We start from the raw sequence: 27319 nt of genomic DNA on the forward strand, positions 1-27319 counted from the left end.
ACAAACCAGCAGAACCTGGGGCTTTATAACTGAAGGTCATCTATGGTCTTGTGACCCTGGTTGCTCACAGTTTGGGGTGATTCTGCAGTGAATGTAAAAGCAAGAGCTAAGGCTAGGGGTGACTCAGTGGGACAGGAGAACGGTCACAGAGGGAAGAATTCTGTTCATCAGAAATTGAAAAATCCAGGAGTTCACGCTTCATCAAAGGGAAGTTGCTTCCCCCCAGAATGGGAATAGACGTCAAATGGAAGGCAGGCTGAGTGCGGAGTTCAAGTGCGGCCCCCTGATGTACAGGCCAGACCCCTCTGGTTCTCAAGGACTGGCTGCCTCGTGGGCCATCAAGGCGGTGACCCCCGTTAACCTCGCTCTGCTCTTAAGAGCGGTTAGCTTTCCAGCTATAAAACAGCAAACTCTTTCCCTTTAATTCAGACATTGTTGAGGGGACCCTGGGTTCCTTGTCAAGCCACAGTTTTCACCATGGCTGTTTTCTGTTAAAGTACCATCTCTTGTGGATAAAGTGGATTCTGTCGAGGAAGATCACAGTGCCATCACAGCTGAACTTAATAACAGCGAGTGGATTTTTCCAGTGGGTAGGCGCTGCCCCAAAGTTCTTTGGAACTTGAAATGACTTTTCCCACAGGAAGTATAAATAAGAATTAGGATCCCGGTTCCAGTCCACAAGAGCCAGTTTAATTTACGATAGAGCTGGACCATAGTTACAGGGACCAGATTTTCTGAGCCCAAACTGGGACTCTTGATTTGACAAGTAAGCATGTTCTTACTGGAACAAAAGAAGAGACTGTGGAAAGTGGGCTTGCATTGCGAGGCCCGGGATGTACTGTGTCGTCGGATTTCAGGTGCTCTGCTGTTTCTCCAGCAAAGTGCCGTGCCCGATCCTATACGGGGGATCAGGATTGCCGTCCTCCCTGCCCCACTCACCCTTGGCTTGAGGCCTCAGGAGGCAGCCCCACCGCTGTGTGGCTGCCAATCCGGGGCCATCACTCTCTAAGCCCTCAGTTGCTCCCACAGTCCCCCTGCCACGGGGCTAGGCCCATTGCAGGCTCAGGGAGAATCCCAAACTTGACCCAATGACCTCTAGGGCCCGACTCCGTGTCCCCAGCCACCCTGCCCATCCCCCACTAACTGCAAGCTGCTCCTAGCTGGTGTCAGTTTTGGTGGTGCTTCCTGGTCCCATCTCCTTGTCCCAGGGCTTAGACTGGGTTTGGGCCCTTATGGCTGCAACTGTGCTGGCTGCCTGCCCAGCTGGAGCCCGGCTTGCGCCGCTCTCACTGTCCACACCAGCCCATCTGCAGACACCAAAACCCTCCGCCCAGAGGCTCGGTGCTGCCAGCTCCTCAGCCAACAGGGTCCTGAGAGCAAGGACTTTGGACCAACACACCTCAGTCTGAGGTCTTATCAGCCTCTATGATCTGTGGGGCCTTAAACCAACTGACGGAAATTTCTGAGCCCCAGTTTCCTTCTGTTTGAAACAGGGATGTTGATAATAATAGCTGTGATATTCTTCATGTTTACTATGTGAGAAATATCACTGTGAGAACTCTGTTCACTCACTCACCCCTCACAGTCACGGTCTGAAGTAAGTGCTGTTATGACCCGATTTTACAAACGAGGAAAGGAAACCAGCACTTTGGTGATTTGCCTAGATAATCGCTTCCGGTAAGTGATGGAGTCAAGACTCTAGCCCAGTGCACCTTCAGACTGGCGCTCGCAGCCTCAGAAACGACCTGTGTGAGGCTCCAGTCAGGGCCCAGTGGGCGGGAGACCCTAGTAAGCAAATCACTCCCCTTCTCGGTTCTGTCCATCCAGATGGCCATCTCCCGGAAGGTGTGCTTAGAAATGACTGTTGCCCTAGTCTGTGAAGGTGTATTCCTAAATCCGCAGTCCTCTGACTGCCACATAGCGTTCCCAGTTCTTCCCCAAGTCCAGTCTCAGCCCTGGTTTGCTCATTCATCCATCAAGGCAATTGTTAAATAAATAAATACCTCCCGTATCCTCACTGCTCTGGCTTCTGGGGATGTGACTTGACAGACACAGTTCCTGCCTTCTGGCGCTTACAGTCCTGTAGGAAAACCAATCCTGTTGACACCCAGTAAGTGTAAAGTTACAACTAGCAAGTCCTCTGAGTGCGGTGCTGTCATTGGGTTTGATGTAGCCAGAGAACTGGGGAGGACTTCTTGGAGGAAGTGATATTTACTTGACAACTGAAGGATGAGTAGAGGCCGTGGAAGAGTAAGGCCATCATGTGCAGAGATCTTGAGGCATGAGGAAGCATGCAGGTGTGCTCTGCACGCGTGAGATGTGTAGAAGCAGAAACTGTGTGGGGTGATGTGAGGCTGGAGGCACAGACAAGGACCGACTGTTCAAGCCCTGTGACCCACTGGCGATTCTGTCTTTATACCAAGGTCACTGGGGCTGTGGAAGGGTTTTAAACAGAGGTGAGCTGGGGAGGGAGTGACGTGATCCAGTTACGACGTGAGAAGGTCACTCTGGCCTCGTGATACAGAAGGGGTTAGAGAGAAGCAGGCGTTCCTGGTCTGGACGTTCCCATCTGCAGGACTCTGGCTGAACTCTCTTTGCTGACCTGGTTGCTGATTGTTCTCAGGGAGTCTTGTCTAGAAGGTTTAGCCGATCATCCTGACTTGAGGCTCAGTAAGACCTGCAGGTGTCTGATCCTGGGGGATTCCTGAGGGTCGGAGGGGAGGTCTCTCCTACCAGGCATGGAGGCCAGTGCTCTCCTGGTCCCTGCTTCTGACTCTCTGGTGAGGATGGTGTTTCTTAGGGATGTTCACAGGCCGTTTATAATAAATCACAAAATCAACCTGTATCCCAACCAGCATCTCTCTGAAGATGCTAGCTAAGACATTTGGATGAAGACCCAACAGCTTTTCTTGCTTCAGGGTTGATCTATAGACACCACTGTCTCCAAAACAGAAATGACACCAGAAATAGAAGTAATTGAATTAAAATATTCATTAACACTAGACTGAAGAGGGTTGAGAATTCTGAAAATCTTGCTTCTTGTGTTCCTTACCTTCAAGTTTCAAAACCCTTTTAGCATCTCCCTCCTTTGACGGAAGCACCTAGAATAAAATTCTATTATTCACCCTGGTAAGTTTTGTTGTTATGAGCAAACAACTTGGGGCATTGCAGCAGATTGGAAAGCTTTCTGCTGTGGCATAAATGGACGGTAATGTGATTAATTAAGTACCTTATCAGAAACTAAGGTGAAGGATTAGACATGCTGCTCGACCCTAGTCACTCACCTCACCGCCATGGCATGCCTCCTCACTGCCTCAAATTGTGTAAAATGCCCCAGAGGCCTACTGTCACCCTGCAGATGCAGAGAGGGGCAGGAGGGGAAGTCAGGGTTGCTGTGTGCATCAGCACCTGGGGATTTGAACCCCGTCGGCCCTGGGATCCATTAGCTCTGATGAGCCATATGTCATCTCAGAGGGGAGCTGCCCCTCAAGTTTGCAATTAGGTCTGGGACTTGGCCGATGACCTTGATGTCACAGAGCATCAATCACACTGGGAGGCGGCTCGTACAATGTACCGTGAACCATTTCCATATACCGTGTACCATGTGCCATGTACTGGTATACCGTGTACTGTGTACCGTGTAACACACGCCAAGGAGCCAGAGTCACCTTCTGGTTTCTGTGGGGCTCAGGGTCCAAGGCACTGGTCAACTCTGTGCTTTGCTTTGTGCTCTGGCATGCTGTATCGACTGGTCTCATGTCTATAAGTCTTATCTCCCTCCAGAGAGTAGACCAGCCTCTTGAGGCCTGGATAGCCAGCTCCAGCACCCCTCCTAGTGTCTCCTGGAAACTTCCTTGCCCCGCCCCTTCAGTTCTCCAACACTCCCTCTGTCATCTGCCAGCCCCCAGGAAGTTAAGGAGGGAAAGTCCTGGTTCTACATAAAGAGGAATAAATTTGTTTTACTCATTTTTTTCTATTATAGCCTTGGTGCTGTGCTAAGTACTGTGATAATAAAAGTGAATGAAAACATCAGTTACTCTCAGTGTGTTCCGTTTTGCTCTTGCCATTGGACCAGCTGGCGTGATGATTTGACTTGTCCTCAAGTGAATGTATCCATACAGTAGACACCACTGTGGTATTTTTTGGACGTGAAGTTAAGGAATGCGTTAGTCATGCAAAGTTCACTAATCGTCTGTATAAGACCCGTCTCTTGCTTTATTTTATTCTTTTGTTCTACTTTATCCCCAGTCCCCTCCCACGAACCCTTCTCTCCTATATTGTAAGCAACCTCTCCTCTCCAGCGTGCTCAGCACGTGTCCTTAGATGCATCTTTGAAAAACAGGGAAAAAAAAATAAGGTGTTGTTCCATGTATGTAGACAGTTTCAACTGACATCATTAGTACTGTGCTGTGAATCTCATCCTGTGACTAAATTATTAGAGAACGGCATGCTGTTTGCTGTGTTAACACAGCCCCACAGCACCCCAGCTTCTTCCTCTGTCTGCTTCTCAGCCATTCCCCAGGTAAACCCCAGGTTGCTGGCCACGAACACTCGTAGATCACCCGGCCTTGGGCCAGGGCTGGTGCTCACTGGGGTTTACGGGTCAGAGGTTGTGTGCTCATCTGTCTTCACCGAGTGCCACCACGGCGCCCTCAGCCAGCCCCACCATTTGCGCATTATCGGGTCGGCATCTAGAACAGTAACAATATTAAGGTGCCTTTTGTCGAGCACCTGCTCTCTGCCAAGCTCCGTGGCAGCTGCTTCACATGCAGGCTCCAGACTACCTGCGGTTTTGTGAGGTGTGCACCAGCATCAGCTGACAGGTGAGGACAGACATACAGAAAGGCTGAGTCCCTCCCCGGGGACATGCAGCTCTCCCTCCACAGGGCAGGATTTGAGCTGATATCAGGCCCTGGTGCTGGGCTCAGTGTGATTTGAAAACCAGGAGTTAGAGATGTGCTAGATCTGTTTTATTGGAATAGGATGACTAGCGGTTACTAGGGAGTGGCTGCATTGACAGAGAATTCACCTTGAGATGGCCAGCAATCTTGGCAGAGTTTTGCCCAGCATAGTGGGTGCTCAGAGAGCCATGGACATGTTCATGCTCAACTGCAATAGGCTTCCCTGGTAAAGAATCTGCCTGTAATGCAAGAGACCCGGTTTGATCCTTGGATCAGAAAGATCCCCCGAAGAAGGGAAAGGCTACCCACTCCAGTATTCTTGACTGGAGAATTCCATGGACAGAGAAGCCTGATGGGCTATGACTAGTCCATGGGGTGGCAAAGAGTCAGATATGGTCGAGTGACTTTGAATTTTTTTTTAAAAAGTGGAAATAAAACTGAGATCTTTGCATTACTCTCGTGTAAATGCAACAGCACTAAAATGCAAAACGTCTCCGCCTTTAAAAATTGTGAACCACTATGTTGGTACACCTGACGCTTATAAAATATTGTACATTAACTATACATCAATAAAAAATTTTTAAAAACAGATCAGTGGTCTCAGTATGGAAAGGCTGTCTTTTCTGGAGACCTGTTTAATTTATAAGAATAACATTTTCATTCAATTTGTTCTCAGGGCTTCAGAGAATAAATCTAAATGCCTAATGATTGTAATTGCCCAAGCCTCCGAATGAAGGTGGGCCAAAAATTACAGCTTCTACTTGAGGGTGAAAACTAATCCGTTTGATAAGAAATGTTACAGCTGCCAAGACTGATGAGGCAGTTTCTCCAGCCTCAGGGCGCTTCCAATCCAAAGAGAGAAAGGCATCAGTGAATAATCTGGGGACTGAGCAAGTTCTTCACCAGCAGATGGAGAGCTTCCAAGGAACAAGACAGAGACAGGCGCCCAGCAGGAAACCCCGGGGGACAGGTGACAGCTCCGGGCATCTGACAAAGGGTACCTGGCCCAAGTGCCAGCTCAGCTCTGCCTCCCCAGGCAGCAAGAGCCCCGGACCGCAGACCACAAGCATGCAATAGGGTCAAAGCGGAATATGCCCGACTGGGCCAAGGGCGCCTGGCCCTCCGGGACCGAGCAGCCAAGGTTGGCGTCAGCCTTAGGGGGATGAGGGTGTCCTGCCTGCTCTCGTCGTCTGCTCAAAGAATAATATCCCAGGTATCAGGGGAGCTCACTCATTAACCAGAGTGGATTAAAACTCTGCTTCCCTCTGATCTCTCCTGCACAGGCTGCTTGGGAATTCGGGAGTCGATTCCTGGCTTGAAAAACCGAATTCAGCCCAGTGCTGATGCTTGGGCTACAGACTGCTTCTACCCACTGCTTTAGAGCTTTATTAAGTTCTAACTGCTCCTCTCCTGGCCGCCCCACCCTCCTCCCTGGCCCAGCAGCCTTGTCCCGCGTGCACATAGCTTCCTGACACTTTCTGTAAAGTGGGGCTGGGATCTGATGAAGGATTTCAGGGGTTTCCACAGCAACGTGGGGTCATCAGTGCAGTTTACGAGAGTCCACAGCACCGTGCCCACCACTTGGGTTGCCTGCTCAGAAAACTGAAGGTTCTGGTTGATTTCCATTTAAGAAACATCTTTCTCCCACTCCTCCTGCTTCTTGGAAAGAAAGAGAGAGATGGGGTGGGGTGGAGTGGGGAGAGGGAGGGAGGAAGAAAGAGAGAGAGAGAAGAAAGGATGGTGGGGGGGAAGAACCGTGCCTGGAATTGTAATGAGCTCACAGACCTGTTCCTAATTGTCTCTGTAACTTAGCAACATGCTGGATGAAAGAAGAAAGGAGGGAACAGTTTCAATTCACTGGTAGGATGTGGGTAGAATCAAGGGAACAGAGCACCAGGCACCCAGGTACAATAAGGAGGCGTGCAGTTCGGCTGCGTTTGAGAAAGCATGGGGGCGCGGAGCTGGTGCATGGGGGATGGAGGAGTTGCTCACAAGGATACCTTACGGTTGGTGGAATGCTCAGGAAGGGAATCTGCACCCTTCTCTGTGCTTCTAAACATGTGCAGCAGCCATGGGCCGGCTAACAGTGGGTTCCGGGGCCCCGAGTTCTTTCTGCACCCTGACCCGACCCCCAGCCCTCTGACACCTCCTCCCTTAACCCCATCCGATCAGTCACCAAGTCCTTCTAAGTCTCTGCTTAGCTTGGTTCCTGTCGATTTCTTAAATGCATTGAAGGAATATCTCCTTCCTGTCGAAACTTCACGGAAACTGCTGGCTTATTTTTCTAATGGGAAGAAATGCGGTCCACAGTTCTTTAGTTGGAGATGAATTTCTGATCACCTAGGGCCTGTTGGTGGTCAGTTCAAGAGTTGTCAGGGTCAGGTTTCAAATGATTTTGAACACCACCCTAAAACCAAGAGATGTGACTGATTTCCATGGAGAAGTCACGTGAAGGTGGGAGGAAGCTGAGCTTGACCACATTTGTGAGAAAAAAGTTTGGGGATTTTGTTAAATTGGAACTACGTATAAAACCCAGAGACTCTGATTCTAAGAGTGGGTCAGATTCCCACCCAGTTACACTTACGTAAACATCTCTGTCTGGGCCTGCACCTGTTTTCCATAATAAACCCACACATGGCTGCTGCCTTGCTGGGTCTAACTGGGGTCTCACACACACACATCCGCTTTGTGAATGGGATTTGATGTCGATGGAACTTCCACTTCTGTAACTCCAGTCTCATCTCTGTCCCAACCATCAGACTCAGTGTGTCTAACTCTATTGACATCTCCGCCAGGATGTCCCAACAGCCTCAACATCAGCTGTCGGAAGCGAACTTACCTCCCACAAGTGTGAGCTCTGCTCTCTCCTCTCTGTAATGGTATCACCACCCCAGCCTCGACCTGACACCTCCTCCCTCACCCCCATCCAGTCAGTTTCCAAGTCCTGCTGAGTCTCTGCTTGGCTTGATTCCTGTCGATTTCTTAAACACATTGAAGGAATATCTCCAGGCTTTTTCTAAGGAGCTCTCTGTATGTTGGGTCACGCTTTCAGTACTCCAGCAGGCGGTTTACATCTCTACCTTAGCCCTCTCTCCCTGCTTGTACATAGTCTGTTAGCCAGAGGTGAGAGATTAAACCTTCTAGGACCCTGCTGTGACGAACGCACAGCCCTGCTCATGCGTGTGTCCTTCTAGATTCTCCGTAACATGTCACAGCTTTACAAAGCCCCCATAGACATCATATTCCCCAGAATTTCCATTTTTTTTTTGTTCAGCTTCTTGTTAATCTCAGTGGTTTCACCACCTCAAGCAGCCACCATGTTAAATACTTGCCATAGTTTGTGTTTGATACATGCACTGAGGATACAGCTTCTTGTGCCAAAGTTGCTTTGAATGAGGTTGAATAAATGCAAACTCAGAGAATGGAGCCTTTCAGGGAACTTCCATGACACCATTCTGCTGCTAGGTTTTTTTGTGGCTGTTAGCTCCCGAGGCTACCATGGAGGTGAGGTTGGTTGGGGACAAGACAAGCTGAGACACCGCAGAGCTCACTGCTCCTACTGAGATTCAGTCGTATTCCTTGAGTAAATACTTCAGAAATTGGGACCTTTCTATTTGCAGTCTTCTAAAAAGGGAGTTTTGGACAAATTTGTCCATTTCTTATTGTTTTTATGAAAGTCTTTGTAGGTCCTTACCCTACTATTCTGGAAGTTGCTTCTCCAATACTGACCTTTTTAAAGAGCTCTTTAGAAACTGTGCCTTTCCTCAAGCAGGAAATCATAGTCCTGTGGTGTTTGGGGCACTGGGCAGTAAGGGAAGCAATTTTAGGAAGGGGATGCTTAGGCCTTCTGGGAAGAGTTAAAGCATTAGGTGTTTATTTCACTTATTTATCTCATCCCCAGTAGACTTTGATTACTTCCTTGCTGTTGCATACAGCTATTGAATGATTCTAATCAATATTACCTGAATGATAAGATTGTGGTTTAGATTTTCAAAGTAGATGAGCCAATGAGAGGCAGAAGTTTTAAAATAGTGTTGAGGCCTCTCACTTTCTGAAATGTCCTGCACTCTGTGAAAGGTGTATCTCTCTACATAAATCCATTTCTTTGAGAAACAAATCTATCACTTTGTCTCTCATGAAACTTTTTCTATGACAAGATGCATGAACCACCAGGAAGGACCATGAGTCAGACCAAACATGTGATTGGTCGGAGAAATTAACATGTTTATAGGGAAGACTAGCAAGAGTTAGGAAGATGGTTTAAAGAAGCCAAGAGAAGAAGGAAGAGTTAGAACTGCATGACATAAAACACCCAGGAAGCAGAGACTGTGACAGTTAAGAAAGGAAAGAAGAATTTCGTATCTAGTTTGTGTTTCACTCTTGTGCTTATTGGAATATTACGTTGCTTTTGAGAAGAAACTAGAAATTCCATGAAGTTCTTAGAGGGTGGTTGTCAAAGTTTATAGTGTATAAAATTCTGGTAGGGTGACTAATTGGAGAAGGCAATGGCAACCCACTCCAGTACTCTTGCCTGGACAATCCCATGGACAGAGGAGCCTGGTAGGCTGCGGTCCATGGGGTCGCTAAGAGTCGGACACGACTGAGTGTCTTCACTTTCACTTTTCACTTTCATGCGTTGGAGAAGGAAATGGCAACCCACTCCAGTGTTCTTGCCTGGAGAATCCCAGGGACGGGGGAGCCTGGTGGGCTGCCGTCTATGGGATCGCACAGAGTCGGACACAACTGAAGCGACTTAGCAGCAGCAGCAGCAGGGTGACTAATAAAAATCAAATCCCATGTCCTAGATGTTGATTTGCTGGTGCAGGGAAAGACCCAGGAAGCTGCATTGTAACAAGCACAGTTTGTGTGTTCACATAGTCCAGCAAGTACTACGACCACAACCTGGCTCCTTCTCTGTATGTCTGTCCTGTATTTTAAAGTTCTAGACTTTGGTTCTTAAAGCAGCTAGGCTTTTCTTAAAATTGTAACATTTAAAAAAGTTCAGCGTGTTTAAAAGAAGCCTCTCTTACAGTCTCCTCCTGGCCACCAAGCCAAAGCTCCTCTTGCTTCTCTGTGACGTGGCCTCTTTCCACCACTGTTCCATTTAGCAGAAGAGAAGTCAACCAGACCTCAAAGAGCATTTGGGCCAGACTTTCTGCTGTCCTCGGGGATATATCTGAAAAGTGCTCAGACTTTGCATTTCTGTTGCAACCGTTTAGCACCTTTTCCTTCTGAGGTCCATCTCATTTGGGGGTAGTCATTTGACCCGATCATGGACCTAGATCACTAACTACAAGGTCTCTTTTAAAACTGGCAAATTGCTGTAGTGTTTTTGCATCTCCAGTGGCTCAGAACAGCGGATCCTGGCGAATAGACAGTAAATTACAGCATTTCCGACTTTCATGCAATTCAGGAAGGATGAATAGCTGAGTGAACCCAAAGATGTTTATTTTCACCCTTTATAAACTATATACAAAACCAGGCTCAGTCCTAAAGAGAAACGTCGGATTCGCTCTGGAGTCTCCCAGTGGGGCAGCAGTTTTATTTTATAATAAAAGAACAAAAAGATTTAAAGGAACCTAGGAGTACCTCATCAGAGCACTGTGCCTCTGACAAGATAATTTCTCCTGATTTACGATCTTTCCATTTCCTGGCTGAGCCTTTTTACTAAGTGACATGTGTGTCCCCCACTGCATTAGCATTTAAGAAGATTGCACTCGGTTCACTCTAAGGCACCAACCTGCTCTCTAAAGGAGAGAAAAGTGACTTTCTGTTTGTTCCTGCTGTCAGCTCATGCACTTCGTTTTCAGACGATTCTGCTTTTCTGCAACTCACGTGTCTGGAAAAGTGCTGCTGACAGCAGGTTCTCAGCCCTCCCTCTGTAAACTCTCTCCAGGAGAACGTGCAGTGTGTAGAATTCCTCGCGTGGTGCTGGTAGGGTGTTCTGCTGGAGACACACAGAGAGATGACTGATTCTATTCAACCCTCTCGAATAGTCACTTATGGGATGTCCTTGGTGGTCCAGTGGTTGAGAATCCGCTTGCCAGTGCAGGGGACATGAGCTCGATCCCTGGTCCCAGAAGATCCCACATGAAGAGGGAGCAACGAAGCCCGTGCACCACAACTCCTAAAGACTGCCTGCGCTAGAGCCTCTGCCCTGCAACAAGAGAAGCCACCAAAATAAGCCTGAGCGCCGCCCACTCACCAGAACTAGAGAAAGCCCATGTGCAGCAACAAGACCCAGCACAGCCACAAATAAATAAATAAAGCCACTTACAAAATCTGAGCCCCGGAGAATGCATCCCCTGGAGAAGAATGAAAGGGTCACAGAACTGCAGCGAGCAAAGCTGGGGATGAACTTTGATTTTTCAAATCCCCTAGTTCTACTTTCTCTTCAAAAGCCTCTGTCTAGTCCAGGACAGAGTTCTGTCTTCCCCAGAGCTCCCTGTCTGTGCTACCCACACTTCTCACCTTTGCTGATAAGGTTCACCCTCCTGCTGAGGGCCGCTTTTGTTTGAGCTGGTGTTGGGATGGTAATTTAAAGGGTACATTTGTGCTTTCTCTTGATATAAATTTCCACTCGACTTCACAGCATTGAGAAGGGGAAAGCATCTATTTGGTGTGACCAGTGACATCGCAGCGTCATTACTGAGACCCGTGGCTACCATTCGAGGGCACTAGGGACATGAAATGAAGACTCGCCTGACTCTTTCAAGGGAAATCCACGTCCCTGTGGGCACCTGGGAGAACCTGCAGCAGGTGAGGCGTGACTTTTGGTGCCTCTGCTGCTCTGCGTGGCCGTGGCCCCTCAGGTTGCCCCTCACTTGGGGCCCTGGGCTCCTGTGCCCACTCGCTGTACAGCTGCTGCCCCCGTGGGCCAGTGCCCCTGACCACAGAGCTACCCCCGCCCACGGCTCCCTTCTGTTCCTCGGATTAATCTGACGTCCTTTCACATTTTAAAAGCCTTTTTTCTCTGGCTGTCATGTTACACGCCTATTAGAAAAGCTTCAGATATACAAAGAAATCCATTGCTGATGATGAACATCTGACCCTGGTTTGCCTGCTGAAACTGCCCTTGCTTCTCCACACGCTCTGTTCTCTTCTTCACCCCTCTTTCCTTCCCTTTTCTCATCTATCCCTTTCTCCCCCACCCCTTTCTCTACTCACACTCACAAACACACAGGGTTTTCAGAAAATGCTCTCACAGTTTACACACCGTGACATCATGATGAATATACATTTGGTCTCTTCTAGCCCCTTTCCTGGCGCACAGCTCCTGAAACCCAACCCTCTGCCGAGCTTGTGTTTGTTTGTTTGTTTTGGTAGCTAACGAGATGACCTGTGACTGGGGGTCCTGGGGAGCCTCAGGATGGGGACTGGTCACCAGGGGAAACCATGTGACTGAGAGTTGGAACATCAACTCCACACCAGACCTCCGGGGAGGAGAGAGGGACTGGGGCTGAGTTAACCACTAGCGGCCATTGATTTGATCAGTCCTGCCTGGGAACGAGGCCACCATGTAAATCTCTAAGGTATGGAATTTGGAGAGTTTCCAGTTTGGCGGAGGTGCTGGGAGAGGGGTGAACACAGAGGGTGGGGCTGAGAGCTCTGCCTCCCTCCCCTGTGTCTTGCCCTGTGTTCTTGTCCATCCAGCTAGTTCTGATTATTTATAAATAAGCCGGGAATGCCAAGAGTAGACCATGTTCCTGAGCTCTGTGAGCTGTTCTAGCCAATGACCGAAGCTGAGGGGGGTGGTAGGGGAGTTTAGGAACCGCCTATTTATCAACAAAAGCACAGGTGACAGCCTGTACTCAGTGGGGTGTCGTCTTGTGAGATGGAGCCTGTGAACAGTGAGGTCTGTGCTCACTCCAGATGGACAGTGTCAGAACTGAATAGAATTTTAGACACCCAGCTAGTACTGGGAAGCAGTCAGCATGGGGAAACCCCAGGGATAGTTACACTCATCATGGGTGTGCCATGGGCGTCCTCTGCTTTGATAAGTGCGTGCATGGGTATGTTTGTGCCAAGTTGCTTCAGTTGTGTCCAACTCTTTGCAACCCTGTGGACCATAGCCCTCCAGGGTCCTCTGTCCATGGGATTCTTCAGGCAAGAATACTAGAACAGGTGCCATTTCCTCCTCTAGGGGATCTTCCCAGCCCAGGGATCGAACCCACATCTCCTGCTTTGGCAGGTGGGTTCCTTATGACCACCACCGCCTGGGAAGCCGAAGTAGTTGCTCTCAATTTCAGAACCCCTGCTGCACTTGAATTTTTTTCATGTTGTAGTGCCTACCCATGGTTTGTTTATTATTTGCTGTCAAATTTAATTTTCTTGTTTCTATAACCCTGTTTAATACTTCTATGTATTCAGTTCAGTTCAGCTGTTCAGTCGTCTCCAACTCTTTGCAACCCCATGAACCGTAGCACGCCAGGCCTCCCTGTCCATCACCAACTCCCGGAGTCCACCCAAACCCATGTCCACTGAGTTGGTGATGCCATCCAACCATCTCATTCTCTGTTGTCCCCTTCTCCTCCTGCCCTCAATCTTTCCCAGCATTAGGGTCTTTTCCAATGAGTCAGCTCTTCACATCAGGTGGCCAAAGTATTGGAGTTTCAGCTTCGGCATCAGTCCTTCCAATGAACACCCAGGACTGATCTCCTTTAGGATGGACTAGTTGGATCTCCTTGCTGTCCAAGGGACTCTCAAGAGTCTTCTCCAACACCACTATGTATTAAGGTACTCTATTTTTTTATTGTGGTAAAAAACACATATTAATATAACTGAGAATTTACCATCTTAGCCATCTTTAAGTGTGTAGCACAGTAATGTCGGCGCATTGTGACACAGCAGAGCTCTGGAACTTCCCATCCTATAAACCTGAAACTCTACACCCACAGAAAACCTGCCCATCCCCCCTCTCCCCAGCCCCTGGTAACCACGTCCCCACTGCCTGTCTCTGAGTCTGACTTCTTCAATACTTCATAGAAATGGAATCATACCACGTTTGTCTTTTTATGATAGGCTTATTTCACTTAATATGTCCTCAGAGTACATCCATGTGGTGGCAAAAGACAAGATTTCCTCCTTTTTTAAGGCTGAGTAATATTCCGCTGCACGGCTGTGCCCCGTTTTGTTTATCCATTCATCCATCGATGGGCATTTGGGTTGTTTCCACTTCTCAGCTGCTGTTAATGGAGCTGCATTGTACCTGGGAATGGAAACACCTCTGTGAGATCCTGGTTTTGATTCTTTTGTATACATACCCAGGGTGCCGGTGCTAGAGCTTGCGGTCATTCTGTTTTTAATTTTTTGACGAATCTCCACGACTTTTCGCAGTGGCTACAGCATTTTGCAGTCTCATGAAGGGCGCACAGGTTTCCCTTTCCTCTGCATCTTCACCAACGCTGCCGTTTCTTGTCATTTTGATGATGGCCATTCTAACTGGTGTGAGGTGAGGTCTCATTGTCGTTTTGATGTGTGTTTCCCTGATGATTAGTGATTTCCAGCATCTTTTTACATGCTTTGGGACTTTTGTTTATCTTCTTTGGAGAAATATTTAAGTCCTTCAGTCATTTTTTAATCAAGCTATTTGTTTTTTTATTGTTGAGTAGTAGGCGTTCTTTATACATTCTGGATATTAGTCCCTTATCAAATAAATGGCTTTCAAATGTTTTCTCCCTGACTAAGCTGCCTTGTCACTCTGTCCATTTGCCACACAGGTTTTCCCCCAACTCTATTTAGACTAGTTGATGTAGAACATTTGTGAGTTTAAAGTGTACAGCAGAATGATTTAATATATGTTGTTGTTGATCAGTCACTGAGTCGTGTCTGACTCCTTGTGACCCCGTGGACTGCAGCACTCCAGGCTTCCTTGTCCTTCACCATCTCCCGAAATTTGCTCAAACTCAAGTCCATTAAGTCAGTGATGCCATCCAACCATCTCATCCTCTGTTGCCCCCTTAATATATTGTTAAATAATTACCGCAGTAAGATTAGTTAACAGATACTTGCCATCTTGTGTGTAGTGATGATTTTTAACAACTACTCTCTTAATAACTTTCAAGTCCACAGAACTGTATGTAACTATAGTCGCTATGCTATTCATTAGATTCCCCAGAACTTACTCATCTTATAACTGAAATTCTGTACCCTTTGACCACCTTCCCCCATTAGTATCAGCCATTTAAATACACTTTCTGTCCCTTTCTCTTTTCCTTCTGAGACTTCTGTAGTAACACATATTGTTTCTTTGGATGGTGTCCCATGAGTCTTACAGGCTTCCTTATTTGTGTTTCATTCCTTCTTCTCCTCTGACTGCTTAAGTCCGCGATATCTGCCTTCCAGATCACTGCTTCTTTCTTCTGCTCAGTCATGTCTGCCTGCAAAGCTCTCCATTGAATTCTTCAGTTTGGCCATTGTATTCTTCAGCTCCAGGAATCTGTTTGTTTTATGTTGATGTTTCTATTTTTCATTTTGTTCCTCTATCATTTTCTAAATTTCATTTGGCCATCTGTGTGTTCTTGTAGTTTACTAAATTTCCATGAAAGGATTATTCTGAATTCTTCATCTGAGAGTTGATAGATCTCCGTTGCTTCAGAATCAGTTATTGGGGCTTTATTGGCCTTGTTTGGTGGTGTCATGGTTGTCTGCTCCCTTGTGATCCTTCATTCCTCATGTTGGTATCTGTGTGTATATATAATTGTATGAGTAAATATATGCATGCATTACGCACGTACTATAAATTGTACATATATATCCAACAAAACTGGTGAAAAGAGATATTTCCCAATGGCAGGAAACATCCTTCCAAAGGTGAATGTCAGCTCAGCATCACGTTCAGAGCCCATCCAGGCAGGGGCAGAGCGGAGGTCTTTCTGCCCCACCGTATTCTCTCCTTGGACCTGGGGTTGGCAAGGCTCTGCCCACACACAGTTGAGAAGGAGGCAGTGTTCACTGGGTGGCTCAGCTGTGTGCCTTTCTGGAGCCCTGAAGCCGGGCTCTGTGCCCCGGGACCGAGTGCCCTGGGCAGCCATCATGCACGCAAGCCTGGTGCCTGCTCAGGATCAGAGAAAGCAGTGTATTTCCTTCTCCCAGAATCAGCACTTGCTGCCATCGCCCCTGTGTTCTCCGGAGACCTGCGCCACAGAAAAGGCTTTCTTTACCTCCTTTAACTCATGCCTCCTCCCAGCACCTGAGCAAACGCAGGGGCCACATTTCCGGCATCATGTGAGAGACCCCACGCTCGGAGAAACGGGCCCATGAGTTCTGCAGGTGGGATTCAGGCGTGGCATCTGAGGGGCAGGAGGAAGGGTGCAGGATTGAGATAAGGGTTCCCTGTGGAGAAGCCCACTCTCAAGCATACATCCCTTTACAGAAATTTTCATCCTTTTTCACAGACACAGCACTGTCTCCAGAACTGCCATCTCCTCAGTCCTGTGGGGATAAAATAGCAAAGGTGACCTCTTGACCCACGCGGCCGCAGGCCCAGTGTAGACTTCTCCTGGTTATTAGCTGAGGAGGAGTTGCTGCATGTGGGGCTGACTCCAGCACTTTTCAGCGATCACTTCATTTGTTTTCTGCAGCCTTTCAAATTTCAGTGGCCTTAAATCATCCTGCTGTATTTAAAAAGCACACACTGGAAATGACCCTCCATCTCAGGTCAGCTCTGCGTCAACAGGTCCTCCACCTGCTCCTGATTTTCTCCAATAGCAAGAACACTCGCCACCTTACTCACAAAGCACAAAGCAGTCTCTTTAACAAAGACTCTTCATTCTAGAGTCTAACTAGATGTGATAGAGTTGAAGTTGATTGTCTAATCGGATAGAATCTAAAAGTTCAGTTTATAAATAAAAAAAGTAAGTATGTCCATAAACTTTAAGCAATCTGTTACTCTACTTAACACTTGCAGAAAGTTTTAAGGTATTTAAAAAAGTGCAACACAGATCTGCTTTAGAACATGCCAAGTCCTTGATTATTGCCAGCTTTTCTACACTGTTTAGGTTGTCAAATGTCACTGAATTTTATGATTATCTCCAAGTAAGTTTTATACCATGTTTATAGCATAAACAAGGACAGCATCAATAATAGCGGCCATGTGATGGTCATCAGCCCTGGGGCCGCCCCAGGCCACCCACACACTCAGCCTGACACAAGAGGGATGGGAGGAGCGGCTTCCTGTGAGCACCTTGTTTTAGAAATGCCTGTCCTCCTAAAGAGGATTCCTGCAAATCACTTTTGCTGAATTGAATTGAAATTGAAATTAGCTGCTGAGGTCCAAGTGAAGTCTAACCTGGGTGGATCAAGAACTTTTCTTTTCCTTTTTTTTTAAGATAGAATTTTATTTTCTTTATTTTGGGAGCCATGCCACATGGCTTGTGAAATCTTAGTTCTCTGATCAGAGATTGAACGCAGACCCTTGGCAGTGAAAGCACAGAGTGCTAACCACTGAACCACCAGGAAATCCCAAACAACTTTTCTGATTTCAACTGCATCTCAGGCATAGATAGCTTTGCTGATAAAATCTGATGCTCCAGAAGAATGTTATCTCCCCGAAGCTCTTGCTTCGATGTGAATTTTTACCAGGACTTTACTGGTGTTTCTGAGAAGCAATAAATGTAGACACAAAGGGCTGGGTCCTTCAGGTGCTAGAAATGTCCCCACCTAGACCTAGAGACAGATTTGTCCTGTCTTTGTTTAATCTATGACCTCATTGAAAATTTTTTATACAAAGCAGACATCTTACCATTTCATTGTAAAGACTTTATTGTGCATCTTAAAAGATAAAGGTCTGAAAGAAAATACGTAACCATAATGCTATCTTATTCTAAGTGAAATTGACACTGAAAAATAAGTTGGATTTTACTGTGTGTCATGTATAGGTCAGTTTATAAAGAGAGAGAGAAAAATGGACAGGATCGGAAGTTATTCTGGGGAGAGAGGAGAGGACAGAAAAAGAGTGAGGAAAAGGAAGGGGAGGAAGAGGGGGGCTCTGCAGGTGTAGCCCCTGCACCTCCTTCTCTGTCTGTAAGTGGGAGCCTGATTCTTCCTGCTTGGGGTTCCTGGGGGAGATTAAATGAGACAGTGCAATCAAGCACTTGGTCCAGTACCTGCTGTATATGGGCTCAATAAATGGTAGCTGTTATTAATATTATTAACTATAATTTATCTTTCATAATTTTAAATAAAAGATTGGAAGTAATGATAACCACCATTCACCGTTTGCAGTCTCTTTGAGCCATTTTTATAAAAACAAAAGCCTTTTGGTGATGTCGTTGCTGATGCCCCGGGAGAAGAAAGCAGGTCATTGTTGGTGGCCTCAAGCTGGCCGCACACACAGGTCTATTGACCTTGCACAGCTGGGCGGCCTGGTGCCCAGGACAGAGCTGGGTGTGCGGTGGGACGCGTTGCCAGGCACTGTCCTGGGAGCCCAGCACTTTGCTGCCTGACCCCCTCCACCGCTCCCAGCAGCTGAGTGGACAGAGGAGTCAGTCCTGTCCCTAGTCCCTGGGCTCAGATGTGTACTGAGTATGAATGAATTCTTAGGAGAACTTCTAACTGTGTGGTCAAAGTCCAGACTCGAGTCACATTCAGCTCGAATCCCACAAGGCCCGCGTAGCCATGGGTCCTTGAGCAGGTGCTATGGGTAATAGAAAGATATAAATGTTATGTTTTAAATGGTTTATAAAGGAAATCACTTATTTGAAACCACTGGAGAGCAATATGAAGTGAGTGTGAGGTTGTCCAGCACATGTGTAAATGCTAAGGAGATTCCAGTAAGGAAAGGGCCCTGTGGGGCAAATAGTCTTATTTTGAGTAGTATAAGGAGCAAATGGGGCCTTTTTAAGAAAGGGGTGTTTGATGTCTGACAAAAAGGGCCAGTTGATTTCACTTCATCTTAATTTAAAGGATCCTACTTCCATCAGTCTATAAAATGAAGAATTCAACTCACCCAGTTTTTAAAATATGTTCTAATTTGACCATTCTGAAAACAGGCATATATCCAGCAGTCCTCACAACACTTTCCCTTAAATACACATATGAAGGAAAAGTGTTTTATATAAACATGTGTATATAAGCATCCTTGTCTTTGTGGATAGGCGTCAGGCACAGAGACGATTGTTTCTTGGGAAGAAAAGACTTCATTTTCATCTACACCTGTTTTCACTCATGGTGACAGTGCTGGGAGCCTGGGGAAGGCAAGTATTAGATAAAAGTGTGTGGTCTGTGGACCAGGAGTCCAGCTAGATCAAGGCTCAGTGATGTACAACAGCGCTTTGCACTTAGAACGTATTCAGAAACCTCATTTTAATATAGTAATTTGCTAGTTAATTACTATTTGTAAATATCAGTACACTTCCTCTGCTAAAGTCCTAATTTCCTGGCCTGGCTCTGACCCACTTCTCCATCTCCGTTTCTGTCCACTCCCTGCCATCAGCCTGTTGGCAACTACATGCTGTGCTGTGCATACCCTGTCAGGCCTGCACACCTGGTACTTCCTGTCTTTTTTCTGCTATGATGTTGCCTTTGTGTCTCTTCCTCAGAAACTCACAGATGTCATTTTAAAAGCTTCTTTCTTGTCATCTTCTCTCCTCACACTTGTTTGCTCCCAGGCAGGAATTGCTGGTCCTCTGAATTCCCACAAAACATTATCTGTCCCTTCTTTAAGGTACTAACCGGATGGTTACAATGTGTTTACATGGCTTCTGCTCTGGGATGGGAGGCATCATGGGATCTCCAGCACCAAGTACAGTGTGAGCAAAGTCAGTGCTTGTGGAAGCTCAGTAATATGGAAACTCAATACATATATGATGAGGGAGCACTGGTTATTAGAGAAATGAAAATCAAAGCTACAATGAGATATCACCTCACACTGAGCAGAATGGCCATCAAAGAAAAATCTACACACAATAAAGGCTACAGAGGATGTGGAGAAAAGGGAACCCTTCTATACTGTTGGCAGGAATGTGAACTGGTGCAGCCACTATGGAGAACAGTATGGAGGCTCCTCACAAAACTAAGAATAGAGCAATCCTACTCCAGGGCACGCATCCAGAGAAAACTGTGGTCTGAAAGGTTGCATCACTCCAGCGTTCAGTGCAACACTGCTTACGGCATGGGAGCAACCTAGATGCCCATCCAGAGGAAAGGATAAAGGCTATGTGGCCCATACACTCGATGGAGTACCACTCAGCCATTAAAAAGAACGAAGCGATGCCATTTGCAGCAACATGGACGGACTTAGAGACCGTCCTACCGAGTGAAATAAGTCAGGCAGAGAAAGGCAAATACCATATGATATCACTTAAATGTGGAATCTAAAAAAAGAGTGATAGGAACGAACTTATTTACAAAGCCAAAACAGACTCACAGCCATAGAGAACCAGACTTGTGGTTGCCAGTGGGGAAGGGTTGTGAGGGGAGGGATAGACTGGGAGTTTGGGACTGACATGCACACACTACTATATAGAAAATAGATAACTGGTGACGACCTACTGTATAGCGTGGGGAACTCTACTCAATAGTCTATAATAACCAAAGTGGGAAAAGAATTTGAAAAAGAATGGATGCTTGTATGGGTATTACTGAATCTCTTTGCTATATACCTGTAACACATCATTGTTACATTGCGAAGCAACTATTCTTAAGCATAAAGTAAAAGATTTTGTGTATATGTATATATATATATATTGAGGGAATAGAAAAACAAAAGGGTGGTATAGGAAGTGAGCTAAAATAAGCCAGCAGAGAATAGGATAGATGTGAAAAGTTTTAGGATAGAAATGAAGAGTCTCTGTTATGCTGAACTATGTCCCCCCAAATTTGTATGCTGAAGGCCTACCCCCCCAGAACCTCAGAATCTGACTAATCTGACTGTATTTGGAGAAGGGGCCTTTGAAGAGAGAATTCAGTTAAAACGAGGCCCCTGGGAAGGGCCCTAACCCAAACCAATCGGTACCCTTATAAGAAGAGGCAATCAGGATAGACACAGGTAGAGAAAGACCACATGAATTCACAGAAAGCACTGGCTGCTGCACCCCAAGGAGAGAGGCCACAGAAGCAACCAGCCCTGCTGACCCCTTGACCTTGGACATCCAGCCTCCAGACCTGTGAGAAAATAGATTTCTGCTGGGAAAGCACAGAGACGTATCTGCTTAATATCAGTTAACCAGATCTTTCCTCTCTCACTGTTAGAACCTGAATTATCTTCTCTCTACACTCAACGTCTGCTCATATGAAATGAAATGAAAAAGTGAACCATCCCACCACTAGAGCTGGTGGGAATCATGAGATTTCCTCGCAAGTTGGTGGAACAGTTGTTCAGCAGAGGCCAGCCCTGCGGGTCCCTGCAGAGCCGGCAGTCAGCTGGCGGCGCACACGAAACAATCCCAGCGCTGTGTCTCGCTAGATCTGTGTCCCAACAATCCCACAGGGCTGGCTCTGGCTCCTGAGCAAAGCACAGACAAGTTCAAGGTGAGGGCCACGGCCCCTCTACACAGACCCCACACGACAGGTCTGAAGCCAAGAACCTGCTAAAAGAAATGGGAATAATAGGTAAGCTTGTCAAGAAAGAGACACAAAAGAAAAATCTTGTTCCTAAATTCATTCAAGATTCCAGATAAAGTGGATTGGGTGCGTTTGAGCAAATGTGGGAACTCAGATTGGAAAGGTGACCATGTGTGCACGTCCATGGGCCCTTTTGAATATTTGAGGAATTGACTGATAGGATTTTAGCTGCATTTCCTCTCTGAAAGCTATATTTCTGGGAACCTGCAGATTAGGCATAATCTTGAAAGGAAGATAAAGGCAGTGAAAAGGGGGAGGTAAGGAATGCAGGCTTCCAGAGTAGTGGAGGGAATGAAAAACCTCTTATAACTCTATCAGGGAAGGAAATACTAGAAATTAAAGTAGATACAGTAAGTGAGGGAGAGAGTGAAACACAAGATGATTACAAGATGGCTGGGTGTTCAAATGCCCTTTTGAAGTCTCCCTTTCATGACAAAAAAATATTGTAAGGCCCTGGCTCTCTACTGAGTCCCAGTTACCTGGGTTTTGCTGGAGAAAATGTACGTGCACAGGAAACACTGGAAGTTACACCCACAGGGGAGAGCATTCACAGTCAAATCCACTGCTGAGTCATCACAGTTCAGTTCAGTCACGCAGTCGACTCTTTGCAACCCCATGGACTGCAGCACGCCAGGCCTCCCTGTCCATCACCAACACCCGGAGTTTACTCAAACTCGTATCTGTTGAGTCGGTGATGCTGTCTAACCATCTCATCCTCTGTCATCCCCTTCTCCTCCTGCCCTCAATCTTTCCCAGCATCAGGGTCTTTTCAAATGAGTCAGTTCTTCGCATCAGGTGGCCAAAGTATTGGAGTTTCAGCTTCAACATCAGTCCTTCCAATGAACACCCAGGACTGATCTCCTTTAGGATAGACTGGTTGGATCTCCTTGCAGTCCAAGGGACTCTCAAGAGTCTTCTCCAACACCACAGTTCAAAACCATCAATTCTTTGGTGCTCAGCTTTCTTTATAGTCCAACTCTCACATCCATACATGACTACTGGAAAAACGATAGCTTTGACTAGATAGACCTTTGTTGGTAAAGTAATGTCTCCGCTTTTTAATATGTTGTCTAGGTTGGTCATAGCTTTTCTTCCAAGAAGCAAGCATCTTTTAATTTCATGGCTGCAGTCACCATCTGCAGTGATTTTGGAGCCCCCAAAACAAACTCTGTCACTGATTCCACTGTTTCTCTATCTATTTGCCATGAAGTGATGGGACCAGACATCATGATCTTTTCTGAATGTTGAGTTTTAAGCCAATTTTTTCACTCTCCTCTTTCACTTTCATCAAGAGGCTCTTCAGTTCTTCTTCACTTTCTGCCATGAGGGTGTTTCATCTGCATATCTGAGTTTATTGATATTTCTCCTGGAAATCTTGATTCCAGCTTGTGCTTCCTCCAGCCCAGCATTTCTCATGATGTACTCTGCATAGAAGTTAAATAAGCAGGGTGACAATATACAGCCTTGACGTACTCCTTTCCCAATTTGAAACTAGTCTGTTGTTCCATGTCCAGTTCTAACTGTTGCTTCTTGACCTGCATACAGATTTCTCAAGAGGCAGGTCAGATGGTCTGGTATTCACATCTCTTGAACAATTTTCCACAGTTTGTTGAGATCTACACAGTCAAAAGCTTTGGTGTAATCAATAAAGCAGAAGTAGATGTTTTTCTGGAATTCTCTTGCTTTTTCGATGATCCAATGGATGTTGCCAATTTGATTTCTGATTCCTCTGCCTTTTCTAAATCCAGTTTGAACATCTGGAAGTTCACGGTTCCTGTACTGTTGAAGCCTGGCTTGGAGAATTTTGAGCACTACTTTGCTAGCGTGTGAGATGAGCTATCAACTTATGGTATATATTTGCTAGTTCATTCACTGGAGAAGGAAATGGCAACCCACTCCAGTGTTCTTGCCTGGAGAATCCCAGGAACAGGGGAGCCTGGTGGGCTGCCATCTATGGGGTCGCACAGAGTCAGACACAACTGAAGCGACTTAGCAGCAGCAGCGTGTGAGATAATATATCAACTGAAGGTATATCTTTTGAGCTTCTGGTATGAAAGAAGTTTGTTTGCACTATTCTGCCAATTTTAATAATTACTATGTGTAGTCAGTTCTGTGGGTCACCTTTGCGTTTTGTGCCCAGGCTAAAACTTCTGTTCCTCATTCCTCCAACATTGGACTTGATCTTTCGGTGTAAAATGTAGCTTGTTTATTGTCAGAGCCAATACCTTGGACAATCCCTGGGCTGCCTGGGCTGTACAGCCCTGCCCCTCACAGGCATGTGCCCCTGGGGAGTCTACCTGCAAGGGACCTCTGGACCCAGGAACTCACTCCTGAGTGAGTCTGTGCAGGATCACTTGCGTGGGAGTGGGGATTCTCCCTGGCCGGTGTCCTTAACTTCTTAGAAGAAGCCCACGGTTTGGGAGAAGTAAATGCCCCTGGTGTCCATGACAGTGGGGCTGGGGAGACGGCTCTGAGGTTCCCTAGGATAGCTTCTAGTCGGTTCCTGCTTTCAGCACCTTGTCTTGTTCTTACTCTTTAAGTCCATTGGCCCCAAGCCCAGAGCTTCCCTGGGGTTTTGCCAGTAGGATTGGCCCCCACCCAGCCCAGGGCTGTGTTCGGGGCCGCAGCTCACTGCACTCAGCTTCAACCATAAACACACTTGCACTGGCTCTGTCTTCCAGAAAGGTTTAAAATCTCTCTTCCACTGATGACTGTACCCACTCCAGTGTGTGTGTCCGTTTGTGTGTCTGTGTGTGTACATGAGTCCTGAGTCAGCCAATTGAATCAGAGCGAAAACCAGTGGAATTTTTAAGGGCTTGAAACATACATTCTCTTTTGGAGGTTTTCTACCCTCTTTAGTCATATGTTTTAAAGTACTTCCTACATCATTATTGTTTCTTAAATGCGTGCATAGTATTTCCTTGTATGGAGAGACTGCAGTTCATATAACCAGTACTCATTACCAGGCATTTAGGTTGATTATAAATTTAGCTCTAGTAAATTCATCTGCAGTGGATATCTTAGTATCCTATGAGGTGTCCTAGGGATAAATTCTGGAAGTGAAATCACTGAATCAAAGAGTTGTACTTTTTTTGCTTTTATTACTATGATGTTATTAAAGTAATAGTTGATTAATAATGTGTTAGTTTCAGGTGTACAGCAAAGTGATTCCGTTATATCTGTATATAACTGGATGTATTCCCTGGTAGCTCAACTGGTAAAGAATCTACTGCAATGTGGGAGACCTGGGTTGGGTCCCTGGTTTGGGAAGCTCTCCTGGAGAAGGAAATGGGAACCTATTCCAGTATTCTTGCCTGGAGAATCCCATGGAGAGAGGAGCCTGGGAGGCTATAATCCACAGGGTCACGAAGAGTCGGACACAACTGAAGAAACTTAGCACGCACACACAGCTATATATATGTGTGTGTGTGTGTGTGTGTGTGTGTGTGTGTATACATATACATACATGTACATATAGGGGCTTCCCTGGTAGCTCCACTGGTAAAGAGTCTACCTGCAATGCAGAAGACACTGGTTTGATTCCTGGGTCGGGAAGATCCCCTGGAGAAGGGATAGGCTACCCACTCCAGTATTCTGGCCTGGAGAATTTCATGAACTGTATAGTCCATGGGGTCACAAAGAGTTGGACATGACTGAGCGACTTTCATTTTTCATGAGTGTGTGTGCACATGTGTGTGTGCGTATACTTTTGTGTGTGTGTGTGTGTGTGTGTGTGTGTGTGTGTGTATACTTTTTTGGACTCCTTTCCATTTTAGGTTATTACTAGACATTGAATATAGCTCCCTGTGCTATACAGTAGGACCTTGTTGTTTATCTCTTCTGTATATAGCACCGTGTGTATGATAATCCCAAATCCTAATTTATCCCTCCCACTCCTTCCTCCTTTGGTAACCATAAATTGTTTTTTTATGTCTGTGAGTCTGTTTCTCTTTCACAGATATTTTCATTTGTGTTCCACATATAAGTGACATCATATGGTGTTTGTCTTTCTCTTTCTGACTTACTTCACTCAGTGTGACAATCTCTAGGTCCAAATATGTTGCTGTAGATGGCATTATTTCATTCTACTTATGGAGAATGGTGGAATAATATTCCATTGTATATGTGTACCGCATCTTCTTTATCCATTGACCTGTCAATGAATATGTAGGTTTTTCCCATGTCTTGGCTATTGAAATCGTGCGGATCGAACATTGGGGTGCATGTATCTTTTGAAATTAGTTTTTGTCTTTTCTGGATATTTTCCCAGGAGTGCGATTGCTGGATCATATGGTAGCTCTATATTTTAGTTTTTTAAAGAACCTGCATACTGTTCTCCATAGTGGCTGTACTGGTTTATTTTCTCACCAACAGTGTAGGAGGGGTCCCTTTTCTTCATACCTCCTTCAATGTTTATTTGTAGATTTTTGATGATGGCCATTCTGACCAGTGTGAAGTGATACTTCTGGTTTTGATTTGCACTTCTCTGATAAGTAGTGATGTTATGCATCTTTTCTTGAAAGGATTGCATATCTGTAAGGCTTTTGACAGACATTGTTACATTGCCTTACAGAAAGTTTATATCAGTGTTTCACTCCTATCTTAGGCCAGTACTAATTTTCTTCCAAGCCTGGATGTTATTATACTTTTAAACTTGCAAACCTAATAGGCCATCTTATTTTAACTGTCTGTGCCTCTAGGGCTAATCATTTAGTTCCAGCTATATGGGGACTCGTGGCACTTAGTTTCATACAGAGGAAGTGGGGTGCCCATGGAATTGGTGTCACCATGTCCCCTGCCATCTAAGCCTGCTTCCCCTGAGTCCTCAGCCCTCCAGCGCTGGACAGAGAGCAGGAAAGAGGGAGGAAAATCCTTGTGGCTGAGACCTCAGCCCTCCTTGTCCAGTGGATTCTGCAAGGAATAAAGGAAACGTGAGGACAAAGCTGAGGGCTGGACTGCACTTGGGAGTCACATTCACTGAATATTAAAGTAAGTCCACAGGTCAGCTCTAAGCCCCTTGGCCCTCCTGAGCTGCCGGGGGTGCTGAGTGCAGCCCCAGCACTTGTTACCCTGATTTGGGCCTGTTTAGCTAATACCTAACAGAAGGCGGAGGAGGAGCAGTGTTTGAGGGTAAATGACCATTTTATTTATTAATGATTATCTATTATAATATATATTATTTATCATAATATTTTTATTATCAGGCTTTTATTGAACCCTTACCATGCTAGATCTTGGAGACACCAAAGTGAAATAAATACATCCCTGTTGACAAGATGCTTGAAAAGGATTTAGAGAATAAATATTTAGCCTGTGATGATAGAGTGATAATAATAGCCACAAAGAGATTGCACAGAGGAGGGGCAAGCCTCCCTAGTCTATAACCAACTTCAGGCGAGCGTGTGAGGAACTGGGTGAACTGGCACTAGACTGACAAAGACTGAGAAGTGTTGTGTTATCTGAGAATTTATGTTGAGTCCTTCTTTATTCATAAAAATAAACAGACTAGTGAAAAATATTTAAACTCCAACAAAAGTAAACTGTAACCTCTTCTCTCTGTTCCATGTCTTTTGCCAGTAACTTCATTCGGATGCTCATGGACTTTCTCTAACGTGGATCCTGCCCCTTGGAGTCCTCTCTTACTTGGGGGCTGTTATTGCTTCCATATCTTTTTAATTGAAGTATAGTTGACCTACAATGCTGTGTTAGGGTCAGAAAGGCCTGGCAGTGGGCAGCCGGTTTATCTTCACCCTGCGTTCCCTCAGGGCTCAGCGTCCCAGCGGCTATAATGTGATGGCCTGATGGCTGTGACATCCTTTGTTCGCTGATACAGCAACAACATTTTTGTTCTGAGT

The sequence above is a fragment of the Capricornis sumatraensis genome, chromosome 12, assembly GCF_032405125.1.
Source record: "Capricornis sumatraensis isolate serow.1 chromosome 12, serow.2, whole genome shotgun sequence".
Taxonomy (NCBI): Eukaryota; Metazoa; Chordata; class Mammalia; order Artiodactyla; family Bovidae; genus Capricornis; species Capricornis sumatraensis.